The sequence below is a fragment of the Peromyscus maniculatus genome, chromosome 3 (assembly GCF_049852395.1).
Source record: "Peromyscus maniculatus bairdii isolate BWxNUB_F1_BW_parent chromosome 3, HU_Pman_BW_mat_3.1, whole genome shotgun sequence".
NCBI lineage: Eukaryota > Metazoa > Chordata > Mammalia > Rodentia > Cricetidae > Peromyscus > Peromyscus maniculatus.
Genome location: NC_134854.1, coordinates 77,304,398 through 77,322,030, shown reverse-complemented (window position 1 = coordinate 77,322,030; position 17,633 = coordinate 77,304,398). Strand labels below are relative to the sequence as shown.

The window sequence follows — 17,633 nt, the reverse complement described above, 5'->3', positions numbered from 1 at the left end:
TTTAAATTTCACTTTCTTTTTCTTTTTTTTCCACCCCTCTCATCCCACCTCTCACTCCCTTCAGCCTCCCCCCCCTCCCCCCAATCCATGGGGAGTCAGCAAAGTCTGGTACATTCAGTTGAGGCAGGCCCAAGCCTCTCCCCCTGCACGGAAATAACATTTTTGACAACTTATACTGATCACATTTACTTTTGTTAATCGAGAATAATAAATAATGGATTCACTGTGAATCCAAAATCATCGCTCTTTAGATTTACCTAAAGGAGAAAAACGAGTGTTTCTTTAAAGTTTGGATTCTCATAAAAGGAATTTGTTTTAAGTATATTTCTCAATTATTCTAAAGAACAATAAGATTTTGCTAAACAATTTAGCTATTTTTCCCCCTGCTTTGGAAATCTAAGATTGTAAATTGAGTCACTTAGCATAACTCTATTATCTTAAGTTCGATCAGAATTAACTTGCTATCTAGAACCCAATAGAAGAGAAAGCCATTCTTGAGGAGACCTTTGCCACTTAACATTATGTTCAGAGTAATACAGAGAATTAGGAAAGATAAACATCTCTTTTACAAGCTCTGTATCAACCAAGGCGGCATCTGTCCTTGTAATCACTAAGGTGTGGTTGAATGCTTCACTCTCACACAGAGTAATATTTGATCTTTGCTATATTGAGTCAACAGGGTACAAGAATCTCTTCTAGGATTTTATTTCATTTCTTTTCAACATTATCAGATAATGTGGGGGCAGAAAACATCAGTAGGCAGTCCATATATACCATAATCGTGGATGACAAGTACTGTATATTTTTGTGTATTATCTGTTATTTTGATTCATGTGTGTTTAGAAATAACAAACATTGATGAAAAAATTAGGAGGAGTATAAATGATAAAAATTAGGAAGAGTATATATGATAAAATTACAATTTACCGCTCTCATCTTGGCATCATTCTTAACCTGACATCACTGTGGACCATGTGCTTGTTCTGTGATAATATGAAGAAGATGACATCTTGGCCTGTTAGTCAGATGTTGGTGAGCGTGACAGAGGGATCAGTGGTCTCCCAAGTGGGAGGCCTGGATTCTTCAAAATGGGAATTCAGGAGGAAGAGGAGGTTTGAGAGGTTCCAATCCAGTCATGTCACTAAATGTTTGACCCCTGGCAAATCATTAGTCTCTCTCATTTTGGGTCCAAGCTCTGAATCTTTCTATCTGAGCATATAGCCTGAAGTAATAGCAGAGGGCAGGTAAGCAGAATAGGACTGTGGGTGCAGGGTGGGCAACACACACACACACACACACACACACACACACACACACAGAGAGAGAGAGAGAGAGAGAGAGAGAGAGAGAGAGAGAGAGAGAGAGAGAGAGAGAGAGAGAGGAGAAGAGAGAACATTCAAGCTGTTTGAAAAGGCCTTAGGGAGACATATTCTTTTGTGTCTACTTAAGAATACATATCTAACCTGTATCAGTGTGTGTACACACACAGTCTGGATGAAGCTGTGTCACTTGTGGGGCTAATGCTTCTCTACAAGAGCCATAGACTACGTAACAAACCCCAGTGCCAGGCGTGGGACACCTCCCTTTGAGCCAGGGGAATTGGAGAGACTCCCAAAATAATTCAGGCTATTGTCCTCACCCTGGGATGTCTCTGACAACTCGAAGGTAAGACCCTATTACTGAAGACACCACACACTTTAGACATAAAGTTTGGAGGAATCAAGGGGCAGCTAATCTGGAAGCCTCCTCGCTGAGAACTAGCTTCCATATTACTGAGAGTGCTGTGCAAGCTGCCAAAGTGAAAAAAAAAAAAAACAACCCAATCAATAGTCCTACCCAGCTGTAAAGCTATGAATCACAACCATGATCAGCACAACAAGATAACCCCAAGGATGCAACAGCGACATGTGTATCTTGGGTGATAACCAATAGTATCTGATTGAATTTAAGGTCCAGTCAGTAGGGGGGAATCCATGCCTGGTATTGTAAACCTAGTGAATTACCCATGGCTGCTGACATCATGGACCTGAGAGGAGACCCTGCTGCTGCCGCTTTCCCGAGTCAGTATAATCTTTTTTTTTTTTTTTTTTTTTTTTTTGGATTTTCGAGACAGGGTTTCTCTGTGTAGCTTTGCGCCTTTCCTGGAACTCACTTGGTAGCCCAGGCTGGCCTCGAACTCACAGAGATCCGCCTGCCTCTGCCTCCCGAGTGCTGGGATTAAAGGCGTGCGCCACCACCGCCCGGCTAGTATAATCTTGAACTGCATTCTAAGTACTGACTTTTCATACCCACAGAGGACTGTAGCTCTCACACCTAATCAAAGAGGCTTCTTTTGGAGCAAACAAAGGCTGATCAGAACACGGAGAACAACATAATTGTTCTGATATTGAGGTGGCCATCCCCAGTGGATGTATCTACAACACAATCTCTGTATATAAGGCCTGGGAAATAGCCAGGAAGAGGGGGCCATAAAGATTCTAAGAACCACAGGACCAGGAAGTCTGCTGCAAGATGAATGTCTTTCAGATATGAAAGGGAAGCTGCACTCATGGGATCACAAAAATAAGATCGCCTAAGTAACACTGGCACCATGGCAACACTAGATGACATGTGAATGATGGACATCTCACAAGGCTCTACTCCTACGTGAAGAGCTGTAGGCAATGAATGGCTATTGAGAGAGGGAGACTCAGCCTTCTCCAGGGATGAGCCCGCTGATAGGTTATCCAATCTCAAGAGGTCAGGTCTAAACAAATACACATATAAGCAACCCTAAATTAACTTAGCAGGCTGTATTTACATATGCATACACTTGCACACACACACATAAAGCAATAATTTAAAAAGAAGAGGTCATGGCTGGGCTGTGGTGGCGCATGCCTTTAATCCCAGCACTCGGGAGGCAGAGGCAGGTGGATCTCTGTGAGTGCAAGGTTAGCCTTGACTACAGAGTGAGTTCCAGGAAAGGCACAAAGCTACACAGAGAAATTCTGTATCAAAAAAAAAAAAAAAAAAGGTCATGAATTTGAGAAAGGGTAAGGGGTACACAAGAGGAGTTGAGTGGGGAGATAGAGATGTGGAAATTATGTAAATATAGTATTCATAAAATTCTCAAAAAATGTAAAAGAAACTTCCATAAGTCAAGAAAAAAAAAACCATCTTAAAAAATGGGCTAATAGCCGGGCGATGGTGGCGCACGCCTTTAATCCCAGCACTCGGGAGGCAGAGCCAGGCGGATCGCTGTGAGTTCGAGGCCAGCCTGGGCTACCAAGTGAGCTCCAGGAAAGGCGCAAAGCTACACAGAGAAACCCTGTCTCGAAAAACCAAAAAAAAAAAAAAAAAAAAAAAAAAAAAAAAAAAAAAATGGGCTAATCTTTAGTTGCCTCCCAAAGGATAAAGGTAAGTTCCCATGGATGAAGACACCACAGGCTTCAGAAATAGGACCCAGAGGATCCCAGCTGGATCTGACCTGAAAGGCTTGCTTCCCAAGGATTAGCTTTCATAGTATCAGAAGGTGTTATGCAAGCTTCCAAGGAAGGGAAGCAATGAATAGTCCTACACATAAGTGATGCCAATAAACCACACAATGACCAGCATGGCAAAACATACCTAAGGGTGCAGTAATGGTGCTCACATGTTGGTGGTAACCAACAGCTATCTAACTGGGCTTATGATCAACGGGAGGGAAATCATGGCTGACACTGGAATCCTACCCAACCTCCTGGACCTTGGATCTTAGGGAAAAATTTTATACTTCTACTTTTCTAAGCCTATTTGATTCCTAACTGCATTTTAAATACTTACCCTTAGACCCACAGATAAGTTTAGCTCCCATCATTTTCAAAGAAGTATCTCTTTGCAACAGAGACCATTACAGAAATCCACAACTGGTCAAAATACAGAGAACACCTGACCATGAGCTGCCCAGCCTGAATGGATGCATCTACAACACAAGCCCTATATTTAGAATCCAGAAACATCAAGGAAAACATGGAGGAAAGCCAGAGGATCAGGGAAAATGCTGTGAAAGTGTGTCCCTTAGTACTGACAGGCACGCTTCACCCATGATACCTCAATAATATAGCTGCCTAAACAGGACCTGAATAAAGACAACAGTAATAGATATGCTAATGAGGAAGGGAAAAAAATCTCACAGGACCTTACATCCCTAAACAAAGAACTACAGGCAACAAAGTGCTGAGGTAAGAAGATAGAGTCTTCTTCAGGGATGACCCCTAAAATCATAACACACAAATGGCACTAAACAGAGTAAGCAAGTTGTACTAACTGTGTGTGTGTGTGTGTGTGTGTGTGTGTGTGTGTGTGTGTGTGTGTGTGAAAAAGAAAAAGAAGCCATGAATCTGAGAAGGAAGAAGGGGTTGTGAGGAAAGAGAAGGGAGGAAATGATGTGATTATATTTTAATTCAAAAAAACCCCAGAAAATTAAAAATAAAAATAAACTAGGTAAAAGATTTAGAGACTTTTTAAAGGAGGCTATCTGGATAGTAACTAAGCAATTGAAAGCTATTCAAAATTATTAGGCACCAGGAACACGAAAATTGAAACTACAATGTGAAACTTCACACAACTTTTAAAATGGTGCTTAGGAGAACACACCAGCAGCATGGAGTCCTTGCAAAGCACTTGCAAATATTACTAGTGAGAAACAAAATGGGGAAATTGCTCCCCCAAACATGCTAGGAACACGGGCAGTTTCTCATGAAGTTAAACATGTACGTGTTCGTATGTTTACCTTAGAAGAAAAAATAAAGCAAAACATAGTAGAGTTTCACCCAAGAGCTGGTTTTAGACAGTTACAGCAGCACTACTTATAAATGGAAAAAACAAAAACAAAACCCACTGGAAATCCCCAAATATTCTCCACTGGGCAGAAGCGTTTACCAGCTATGATATTTAAGAAGTTAACTGGTCAGCAGAAAAAAAGGAGTGAAGTATGGGATTTTCAAAGTAGGTGCATATAACAAGTCCATGTGCTAGGGAAGGAATCGAGGGTCAAAAAAGCTAAACTCATTTATATGAAATTCTGGAAGACATAACACCCCAGGGAAGAAGTCATGGGAGTTGCTGTAGCCTAAGGAAGGAGGATTTGATTACCATGATGCAATCTGTGTAATTTTTTTTAAACCAAGAGGGAATTGTCTTATGATTCCTCTTTCTACATCTTTCAAGCTTTTATTGAAGTGTGCTGACTTAAGGTGAGGATGAACTTGAGGTTTTGTTAAAAGTGGCCACATCCATGGACTGCACATAGTCCTCAGAAGTAACCCGCTCTTCCAGCATATCTGTTCCAGCTTTAGCCTCTTGGACTACACACTGTATTCGAAGCCTTTAAATTCCGTATCCCACCGGAACCAATTTAGAAAAGTCTTACACCAAAGCCGGATGCTTCTGACACACTCCTCCAATTCTGTCAAGTTTGTCTGTCATCACGAGATTTCTCATCCAGCGGGTGGAAGGCTTGGCAACAAGGGCAGGCTTTTTGGCTTTCCTTGATTCATACTGCGCAAGGCGCTCTTCTCCGAGCTCTTTGCTTCTTCACTTTCTTCCTCAGATCCAAAGAGATCAATGTCATCATCTTCTTTAGCATCCATAGCTCCACTTCCTGTTATATCTTTCACGTTGGCAGGGCCTAGCTCGCTCGAAGAGTTCTTAATTCTCGGCAGGCTAGCTTTGTTGTAATTATACCAAGGGAGGGCATGTCACAAGTCAGTGTGTGGTGGGTCAGAGACTGTTTCGAATACTGCCACATGGGCTTCTGATGACGCCTACTCCTCCATGTAGCTCTTGTTAGGTAATGGCTGAGCACCCGGAGGCCCATGGGGTTTTCCAGGTCTCTGAAACCTGTGGTGTCTGCTCTAACTGGGAGCTGGGTGGCTGCCAGCACCGAGGGAAAAAGAGAATGTCTTATATCTTGATGGGGGCAGCTGTGTTTTTTGTTTGTTGTTTTTGCTTTTCAAGGTAGGGTTTCTCTGTGTAGTCTTGGCTGTCTTGGAACTCTTATGTAGACCAGACTGTCCTTGAACTCACAGAGATCTTCCTGCCTCTGCCTCTCAAGTGCTGGGAATAAAGGTGTGTGCCACCACCATCCCACGGTGGGGCAACTGTTATACCACTCCAAAGAGTTCCCCAGATTCACAGAGCTGTATACCAAAGAGGTTTGTTTTAGCATATGTAAATTTTAAAATGCTCTTTTGAAAACCAGGCAATCGCAATATAAAATAGACTTTCAAAAAAATTTTGAAATTCTGAAAAATCTTTTCTGCAAAAACGATGAAGAAAGTGCCTAGAAAGAAATTCAGAGAAATTTAAAAAAATTGGGTGAGAATCTGCAAAGAATGACGAGGGTGAGGGGCAGAAGATGACACTTGTCTCCAAACTATTTCCCAGAGCTCAAGTCAGCATCTGCCCTTACTCCCTGGATCCTTTAGGGGAACGTCACGTCCAGAGACCATTCGGGGCAGCAGAGACGTTAAAAGTCCTCCATTCAGACCCAGAAGGACCATAAGCAGTAAAAACAGGCACGGCGGCTTCCCCAGCCTTTGGAATTTTTTTGTACGTGTGGGCTCCTTGCATTGTTGAGCTCACTTGTGTTGTGGGCGTCAGGGAGAGTGGGGCGATGTGACCGCAGAAGCATTTCAAGTGCGTGCTTGTGGTAGACTAAGCTTCAAGTTCGCCTAGGAGACCCTGCCTCCGGTAATGATGCGGGTTCCCCGCCACATTTTAGGGTGTCCTATGGCTATGCAAGGGGAGCTTCCCGGGTGAGCTTCAGACTTACAGCTCCCATGGGACTGTTTCCTGCCTGCAGGTTAGAGACCAGGAGCGTGCAAAGAGCACAAATAAATGAACTTGCAAAATGCCTAACGGGACTGGAGATCAGGACAGTGCATAGAGGGGAGCGATATGAATAATGGAGTGGGGAAGTAAAGGAAAGGGCCTTTCTGCATGGATGCTAACTTTCCTTTACCTCATTTCTCTCTATTGCTTTCCTTCTCTGCTTAATTTTTTCCTCCTCTCTTCCTTCTGTCCTTGAATTAGCATTCTCCACCCACCTCCAGCCTCGCTTCCCCCTTTTCTCTTGGACTTTGTACACCTCACTCTTTCTTCTCATAACGGGTCAACAGAGTAAAATATACACACTTAATATAACAGAGAGGGCACCAAAGGAGTGAAGGGTATTGTTCACCCTCTAGCGCCATAATAAACTACCACCAACGCAGTGGATCAGAACAACACAGACTTATTCCCACCGGTCTGGAGGCTAAAAGTCCGACATTGAGTTATGAACAAGACTGCCGGTTGCAGGAGAGAATTGTCCTTGCTGCTGGCAGGCAGTGATCCAGGCATTCCTTACACGGTGGCTCCCTGACTCTGGCCTTTGCTTCCCACCAGCATGGGCAGCTCCTCTCCTGCTGTGCCTCTCCAGAGTGGCCAGGGTTTGTGTACAGCAGCTGTGAATAGTTATGCAGACTCCACCTGCAGAATCCAAGGTGTGATCATTTTTAAACCTTTAATGTCACTGTAAAATCCCTTTTCCTAATATGGCCATATCATAATCATACATTTGGGGAGCAAGGATAAGCTTTGGGGGGACGTCCGCTCACCTCCAGATAGCATCCAGTTTTTCTTCTCATTCAATACAACACATGGCTATTGCTGGGGAATGATCACTTAGCCTAAGGCTGGAAAAAAAAAAAGGAGTGAGGACGATTCATTGGTAATGTACCTAGGAAACTGGCAGTTCTCCTGAGGAGTCACAACAATCAGTCAAAAATAAATAAATAAATAAAAAGAAAGAAAAACAGAAAACATCCGAAGAAGTAAGTAAATACAAAACAACCACAATCCAAACAAAGGCAGGAAGACAAGAGTTCAGTCCTTTCACGCCGTGAATGTGGTTAAAGATTCTAGATGAAGAAACAGAAAAGCAAATGCCTCACGACTGATGAACAAGAACAATGAACCTATTTATAATAGGAACATGGACAACAGCTATGAAAAAAAGTAAGTGCAGGAAGATACAGAACTTAATGTCTGGCCTTGCCACGTAAGCTTGAGGGTCAGAGTTCAGTCTTCAGAACACTTGTAAAGAGGCCAGGGACAGTCATGGGTGCATGGACTTCCAGCACTGGGGAGACATGACAGGTGGGTCCTTGCTGCTTATGAGCTAGCCAGCCTAGCCTAATTAAGGAGGCTCAGCCTAGTGAGCGACTCTGTCACAGAAAGCAAGCTGGGTGTCTCCTGAGGAATGAAAGCTGAAGTTAACCTTTGACCTTCGTACGAATGCAGACACGTGCTCCTGCACCTGAGCATGCCCATGCACCCACATGAACACGTACCTACACACACGCCCACACAAAAATGTAATGTTTAAGAGATACTGAAACTCACTTGTATTGAGAGAAATGTAACTGAGGCCACTTTGACGTGTGCGTGTATACACACAAACCTGTTATATGCATACACATACACCTGTTACACACGCATGTTATATATACACACATGTATCTGACACACACACACCTGCTATTCTCAGGAGACATGAGAGCAGTCCATTTCTGCTCCTATGGTCTGTCTTTCCCCACCAGCAGGAGGATAGACTAGAGTTGCCTCAAGTTGGAGGTGGGATACGGAAAGAACAGAAGCTGGAAGGGCCGTCGAGGCCTGGATTTTATGCCAGGGACACATGAAATTGTCCTAAAGTTTAGCCATGTGGTGGTGGTATATGCCAGCACTTAGGAGGCAGATCTCTGTGAGTTCAAGGACAACCTGGTCTAGAGAGTGAGTTCCAGGACAGCCAGGGCTACACAAAGAAACCTTGTCTTGCAAAGCCAAAACCATGCTCCCCCCAAAAGTTGTAAAGTTTACTTGGTAGTAGATCTGTAAGGAATTAATAAGGTTGAATGAAGCCTTGGGCTGGTGTTCTGATTCAGTAGGGTAAGTGTCCTCAAAGAGAGCAAGTGAGTGAGTGTGTGTGTGTGTGGGGGGGTGGACTTTGGGAAAATAAGTTTCTATCCATTTGTTTGTTTATTTGTTTATTTATTCAAGACAGGGTTTCTATCCTGTAAGCCACCCAGCCTGTAGTGTTTTGTTACAACAGCCCGTGAAAACTAATATACCTAGAATTTGAGTACTATCCTTCTACCACAGTTTTTAACCAGAGCGGGCTATGAGATAACCCATGCAGGGTTAGTTAGGTGACAGGTGCCACACCTTGACTAGTACCAAGAGGATGTGGATGCAGGAACAATAAGCTAAGGCCCTAGCAACATACAATTTTTGTCCAGATCCAATAATATAAAAGCAGTTCCCAAATGGGCAGGTTGTACAGGACACTGAGTGTGGTCAGTGGTCTGGCCTGTTTAACAGAAGCTGTGACTGTTTCTTAGGCACCAGGCAACGTGCAGTGGGTAGGCAGATCTACGGGGCAGATCGCCCCAGGGGCTTGTAAATGCTGTCATGTAATGAGTGACTCCCAGTGCCATAACTTACCAGAGAGGGGGTGAAGTTTGAGGAGCCACAGTACACTTTCACGTGTAGGAAAGCCTGAACGTCAACACTTGACTGAGTCTCCCGATGAGTGAACTAAAGAACGGGGAGTCTGATGGTCAGATGAATAGAAGGAGGGACGAGGGAAATCAGGTTGTGTTTAGTGAACTCGTAGCCTGTGTTTACCATTTCCCTGACCAACCAAGGGAGAACGCTGACTCAAGGGAGGCAGCCAGCTGGGCCACAACACTGTTGCCGTGGAGAGAGCATTACACACTTACAGAGGTGTGTCTGGGTATAACAGCCTTCCTCCACTACAGCCTGACTGTCAGGGGAAGAAGAGAAGGGAAGAGAACCCAAGGAGCCTGCTTGTTGAAGAAAACACTCTCAGTTTTGTTAAGATTTTAGGAACTCAGGGAAGGCCCCAGGTCACCCCACGGCTGCTGCAGACACTGTGACCCATCTGCGAGGCAGAACGTCACATTTTCTAATTGTCTAAGCTATGGATTGGCTCAGATATATTGGTTCAGAGGCAAAGATCTTAGCACTTACAGTGTGGCCCACCTGGAACACCCTTGGGAAACAGCACAGCATGGAACGTCGATAAATTCAACATCCCGGACGGTTCTTACAGACCCAGAATCTACCTTGTGTTTATTACAATGTGCTACAGGCTGACATTCAGATCTTGTTTTCCTTCTGTACCTGAAGTTTAATCCACTGCCTAGTACCTAATGAATACATTGAATAATTAGAAGAATGGATGAACTCAGTAAATATTTGATGAGTAAATAAGTGGATAAATACACAGTAGCATCTCCAGGGCTTGAACCTATGAAATGTGTAACGCATGGATGATTTAGGCCTTTCCGCTTCTTTGTCTCAGGAGCTTCTGTGTACTCTACACAATGGGCATGCTGAATTGCATTGGGGTTGTAAATCCCAGAAATCAAGAAGAGTAGATGAAGTGCACCACACAACTAAAACCATCAATGTCCCCACGATTAGAGGTGAGGTGGCTAAAACCTACCCTTCGCTCACAGGAAGCCTGGTCCCTGTGTCTCTGTGACTGAAAAGGAGTGACAAGTGGCTTCCCCCCGTGAATGCTTTCTGGAGCTGCTCGTGTTAGTTCTGAAGGGTTAGCAGTGGTCACACGTCCCTTTTTGATTTTTGTCCAGCTGGGGAAGGGGTGGGTGCCAGGACACTTCCTTTTGAAACTCTTGTGCCTTTGGAGATGCTCATTAAGACACATCTGCTACTCTGTCACCTAGGCTCTCCTGCCCTAATCTCTCTATGCAAACCCTGAGAGTTGACCTCAATGTGAAAGAAAGAAATGTAGACTACACCCAACGGCGAAGATGAGAGGAGTTGCCTTCAATCAGACCTACATTTCTCTGCAGCAGGTCGCTTGCAAAGCTTCTCGGCTTTGACATCCTATAGGGACCTGCCAAGAAGCTACCCGAAGCCTAGATTCCAACCCTGATTCCTTTGCAAAGACATCCCATATAAAACTGCCATGCCCTGGACAGAGGTGGGCATCTCGAACAACCCACGTGGAATTGTGAGGATGAGAGTGTTTCCTGTCCTTTCTCCTGCCTCTACTTTCAGAAATACAGGCAGAATTCTTATTCTCAGGGATTTAGATTTTTTTTAAAAAAAAATTGTTGAAGAAATGAAGTATGCTATGTGTCAGTGTGAGCTAAGTATTCTAAGCCAGGTGTTTGTCTTTTCTGTTGTGATAAAACACTGACCAAAATCAGCTTGGGGAGAAAATGGTTTAGTTCAGCGTACAGATCACATAATTCATCACAGAGAGAAATCAGGCAGGAACTCAAGGCAGGACCCTGGCGGCAGAAACTGAAGCAGAGGCCATGGAGGAACAATGTTTACTGTCTTGCTCCCAGGGGCTTGATGAGCTTGCTTTTTTCTACAACCCACTGGTCCAGGGGTAGTTCCACCACCCTTGGTGGGCTGGGCTCTCCCACATCAACCATTAATCAGAACATAAACCCCGTTGACCAACCTGATGGAGGCAATTCCTCAAGTAAGGTTCCCTCTTCCCAGGTGGGTCGTTTGTGTCAAGTTGCAAAATGAACAGCACACCAGGCCTAGCCATTCCTGGAACTTGGCATTGTTAATTGCCTCTTTATTTCTCTATTCTATGCCGTCTCTGGGGAATTGACAGCTCCTTAACTGAATTTACTGTAGAATCCCAACCGCGGGGTGCAATCCTGAACACGAACATGGTGGCATGGAATCCCACTCCCCTTTCTCATCCGTGGCGTCGCCCTCCCTCTTTCTCCACAGACCCTTCCAGAGCCGTCAACCTTTAATGTTTGGATCAAAGACACGAGCACAGGTGTTTGAACAACAGATGTTGGGGGATTGCTGATTTCTAAATGATAGATTGTGTTGGAAGAGTTCAGACCACCCTCAACTTCAACTTGGGGGTGAAGAATGTGTGGAAGGGCAGGTGTTACCGAAGACTTCTGCAAGGCCATGCACTTTCTCAGAGAGACACGCCTGTGTATGGACTTGGCTCATGAGCTGTTAGTCAATTCCACCTGGCTAGCGAGGGTCACTGAAGCCAGAAGGTGAGGTTGAGGTCAATCCATGCAAGCAAGTTCCAGGCTGTTTCCACGTGGTTAATCAGGCAGCAGAAGTGTCCTTAGCCTCACTGAAGTCTAGCAAGAGAGTCTATCTTGAGAGACTTCCAAGTTCCCAGGCATCCCCCAGGGCCTGCTCTTCAGAGGAGTCCTTGGTGGGAGGTAGACTGTGTTCCAAGACCTTGAGGTAGAAGACAGGATGGATAGTCAGTGAGCTGGAAGGTGCTTGCTTTGGCCGGGGTGGATGGAGAGGAGACAGAATCCTTAAAACAGTTCCAATGACTTCAGACTGAGATGCTACAAATCTGAGGTAGGTGAGCCTGCAGGAATGCAAATTTCCTCCCTCTACTGGAACCACACAGTCATAGTTCATATGATAAGGTCATCCATGAGATTCGCAGATCGTTAATGAGTGCCTTAGTGCCCACTGGCATACAGTGACCATTTCGAGAGGGTGGATTTCCAGCAACTTGGGCTGGGGAGCATCACAGTGACTTCTCTATCAATTCGGGTCATGACTGTGCCATTTCCAGTAAGAATTTAGAGGCTCGGAGGGGGGACGGGTCCTGCCTCAAGTGCCCTGTGGCAGCCCGAGGGCTGGTGGCTTCTCATTTATATAGCCCCCACATTAAATCTCAGCAGTCAGTCCTGATACTTCAAATCCCTGTTATGGGGAATAGTTCTTTGCATTAGAAACCCAGTTTCCTTTTTATTGTGTGGTTTCTCTCTTCTAATGGACTCTGGATATTCACAGTCTTCAGAAAATTCTCTACCAGCCAGAGCAGCCTGCCTCCTGAAAGAGAAATGAAAGATTGTGACCCTGCTAAGAACTGTCTGACATATCCATTCCTTGCATGTTAACCTGGGGTTTTTGAAGGCACATAGGGAATTGTATTGCCCCTTTGAATTTCCCTGAGTTCCCCAACTCAAAGGGTGGGGAGACCAATGATCGTATCCATGAGATATGGTGGCTGGTGGTAGGTAGCACAGGCTGACATGCACAAAGACTTGTCTTAGGAAACTGGTCAGCAATGCCAGACCAAAGAAAGCTCCTGGGCATGGTGTGTTAGTTGACTTTCTGTCACTGTGACAAAATATGCAAAATAATCTAGTTATAAGGAAGTAAGTTTGCTTTGGCTCACAGTCTCAGAGGTTTCACTCCATGGTCACTAGGCTCTGTGGCTTTGGGGCCTATGGTGACACTCCAGCCCCTCTGGAAGATGTTAGTAAAGACCTTGTGCATTTTTGTTGCATTGTTTGGAGACAGGGTCTCATACGGCTCAGGCTGGCATCAAATTCTATGTAGCCATGGGTGACCTTGAACTCCTGATCCTCCTGCCTCCACCTCCCAAGCACTGGGAATGTCATTATGCCTTGTTCTTCAGGGCCTTTCATTAGACTCTACACTAAAGGTTCCACATCTTTCTCATGGTGCCACAGGCTGAGAAATGAGCCTCTAATGCACGAGCCTAGGAGATACTCAGGACAGAAATGATAGTAAATGGGAGGCACCCGTTAAGTCTCATGAGGGTTTACAGGGCAGAGTGTGGAAAGAATGTGACCTCTGACAGAGACGACAAGAAGGACAGAAGTCTGCACAGTCCAAGGCATACCCACAGGGGAACGATTAGTCCTACAGAAAAGCAAGACTAAGGTGGCAGTCCTTGGGAAGGGAACAGTCTTCCCTGCAGGAATTCAGAAAAAGATGAAGAGTTGAGAAGTGACTGTCTCCACACTCCTGTGCATGTGTGTGCATACATACATACATGTGCGCATGCATGTGTGTGTGAGTGTGTGCACTCCTGACCTAGAACAGCATCACAGGGAATGTGGAAAAGATTTCAAACCAATAGGCCATTAGCTTTATTAATAACATTTTGCACATTTGAGAGCTAGCTATGAAGAACAAATGAAATTATAGATCTAAAAACACACTTGGTTTTTCTTTACAAAGCCAGGGATGATTGAACTCACAGCCTTGCATCCTCTGTCCTCAGTCCTAAATCACAATGCCTCTGTGTGTGTGTGTGTGTGTGTGTGTGTGTGTGTGTGTGTGTGTGCGCATGCGCGCACGCACATGTGTGTAGAGGCCAGAGGTCAACCTTTAGTGTCATTCTTCAGGAGCCATCACCTAGTTTTTAAGGTGGTGATTCTCATTGGCCGGGAACATGCCAATCAGGCCAGGAGGGCTGGCCAGCAAAGCACAGGGATCTGTCTGTTCCTAACCCTGCAAAGTCAAAAGTACAGGCACACGCCACCATGCTTGGCTTTTTACGGGACTCTGCATGCTTGGACAGCAAGCATGTCCCAACTGAGGAAGAGCCGGGTCGTCAGTCCCTTAAGCACCTCTTTCAATGCTAAATTGCTTCATCAGCTGCAATCACATTTTCACTGTGAATAAAGACACTCGATGCTCCTAGCTAGCAAGAGTACAGTCAGTTTCTGGGCCAAATGGCAGCAAAGTGGTGGCAGCGCCTGGCCACCAGGTAGCTAGTTCCTTCCGGTTTAAGGTAAACACCGAACATTATATAATTTTACTACCAGTTGCTTAAAATAGCAGAGAGTTTGAAAGCTGGGCTATAAACCCCGCCCCCTCATTTTATGGCGGAGTAAATAAACACCCAGCTTACCTAAGACTTCTAGAAGAGCAAGTCAGAGAAGGCACTAGAACAGGTGTCCTGGAAAGCAGAGGGTTTCCGCTGCCCATCCTCTGGGGAGGGTATAAGCCAACAACGTTACACTTACTGGCTACTGGGAGAAGCTTTTAATCCAGGGTGTTTGTAACACAAGGCTAAACCCCTTTGAAAAAAGCACAGAAATTGGTACTTAATCCTTTACCCAGTCAGTCAGGGCTGGAGGTTTTCATTTTTGCCTTCCTTAATGCGAAACTTACCAGTTTGGAGCTAGAAAAATTTAACTCAAGGATCAACATGTTCTGCACCCCAGAGATAAAGATAGACCTTCCTGGGATCATACTATTTCGTGGGGTTAGGCCCCCAAACTCTGGCATAATGATTATGAGCCCACTGTTTTGCCTGTAGCTCAATTCAGTTAGGTCCCTTGCTTGGCATACCCATAGGATGGCTGCCTCTGGCCTTCAGTGTCGTTGACTACGGCCCCCAGTCCTTAGTCTTTCAGTACCAATGTCCAGCTGTCTCTGTTAAGATCAGCCCCTGGGGTTTCCTCACATTCGTCTCTCAGACGTGATCTGTGGATGCCGGTGCTGTGCACTCTGAGTTCCAAATCTTCAGTGGCTGGTGAAATTCTCCCAGGGCCTCTTGGGGTTCCTCTTCTCCACACTGCTGAGCCTCATGGGAATGCGTGTGCTATGGCTAAAAGGAAAGGGGAATACGGAGCCAGGGAGGGCCGAGATGAGGCGACAAGGACAGCGCTGCCATGGGACAGTGGGCTTGTCAACAACTTCACAATGAGTTCCACAGTTGTTTCTGGAAAACGTAGAGTCCCACTTTCTATTTGCTATCGAGATCAATTTGTCACCCCAAAACTTTTAAAATTTAATATAGTTCTTATAAAATATTTCACGAAAGGACTTAAAAATCATCTTCTATTCTGAATGCCTATTTTTTGGGGGGGTTAGCACTAACATCTTAATGTTTTTTGTTTGGTTTGGTTTGGTTTCTTGCTTATTTTGATTTTTTTTCTTTTTACATACCAACCACTCTGCCCCCCCCACATACTTCCCCCTCCATCACCCATCCACTCCTCAGAGAGGGTAAGGCCTTCCATGGGGAGTCAACTAAGTCTGGCACATCAAGTTGAGGCAGGACCAAGCCCCTCCTCTCTGCATCAAGGCTCAGCAAGGTGTCCCACCATAGGGAATGGGCTCCAAAAAGGCTAGTTTATGCACCAGGAATAAATCCTGGTCCCATTGCCAGGGATCCCACAAACAGACCAAGTCACACAACTGTCACCCACATTCAAAGGGCCTAGTTCATTCCCCTGCAAGTTCCATAGCTGTCAATCCAGAGTCCATGAGCTCCCACTAGCTTGGGTCAGCTGTGTCTGTGGTTTTTCCCCATCATGATCTTGACACCCCCCCTACACTCATATAATCCCTCCTCCCTCTCTTCGACTGGATTCCAGGTGCTTGGCCCAGTGCCTGGCTGTGGGTCTCTGCATCTGCTTCCATCAGTTACTGGATGAAGGCTCTATGATGACAGGATATTCACCAATCTGATTTCAGAAGGCCAGTTCAGGCACCCTCTCCACTATTGCTAGGAGTCTTAGCTGGGGTCATCCTTGTGGATTCCTGGGAATTTCCCTAGCACCAGGTTTCTTCCTAACTCCATAACGGCTCCCTCTATCAAGATATGTCCTTCATTGCTCTCCCTCTCCATCCCTCCCTCTACTGGACCATCCTGTTCCTTCACGTTCTTGTCCCTCATCTACTCCCCTCTTCTCTCTTCTTATCTATTTTCCCCTCCCAGAGCAATTCATGTAACAGATCTCAAAGAGGTTAAAGGATCAATATTTGTTATGCATGTCTGGAAGTTTCATGATACTATTGTTTGTTACTGCTGAGCAATACACCATTGTGTAAATGTACCACATTTTCTTTATCCATTCTTTGGTTGACGGGCATCTAGGTTGTTTCTAGCTATTGGTTCTGGCTATTACAAATAATGCTGCTATTAACATAATTGAGCAAGTTTCCTTGTGGTATGATTAAGAATCCTTTGGATATATGCCCACGAGTGGTATTGCTGGGTCTTGAAGTAGATTGATTTTTAATTTTCTGAGAACCCACCATACTGATTTCCAAAGTGGCTGTACAAATTTGCAACTCACCAGCAGTGGAGGAGTGTTCCCCTTACTCCACAGTCTCTCCAACATAAGCTGTCCTCAGTGTTTTTGATTTTAGCCATTCTGACAGGTGATGGTATCTTACAGTAGTTTTGACCTGCATTTTCCTGATGGCTAAGGATGTTGAGTAATTCTTGCTGAATGATTGTTTTAATTGTATGAAAGTTCATTGTGTTGTATAGACTTTGGGTCTGATTAATTTCTCTGTGTGGAATTTTTTCCCAACACTGTTTTTAAATAATAAAAAACTTTATTCAAATTTTAAAAATCAACTTAGTATATTTACTAAGCTAGCTTTTTGTGTGCTGGCTTTTAGTGTGGCTTACATGCCTTAGAAAAAAGAATATTCTTTTTTTTTTTTTTTTCATTAAAGGTTCCTGGTCCCTGGTATTCATGCCCAGTCACTTATTTTCTTTGTCACTTTTTACTTGACATTCTTTCTGCTCTTTATTTGATTTATTTGTTTTAAAGCATCAATAGTTTCTCAAGAAACTATTTCTGATAAGGCTTTGGCTGATGTTCCCCCTCACTACCAGTTTTACATCTTTCTTCTATAAAGACTGGGCAGGACCAGAGGTGATAACCTCACATAGTGTCTCAAAACAAAATCTAAAAAAAAAAGAAAAAGCAACTGCCCAAATGCTGATGCTGAACCTGAGTAGGCCCCTGTCGACGCAGAACTGAGTCTCAGGACCT

General features: G+C 44.6%; 1 pseudogene; it reads right to left on the bottom strand.

Annotated features, from left to right (window-relative positions):
• Positions 1 to 5,180: 5,180 nt before the first annotated feature.
• Positions 5,181 to 10,123, bottom strand: LOC102908076 (elongation factor 1-beta pseudogene; annotated as a pseudogene).
• Positions 10,124 to 17,633: the final 7,510 nt, after the last annotated feature.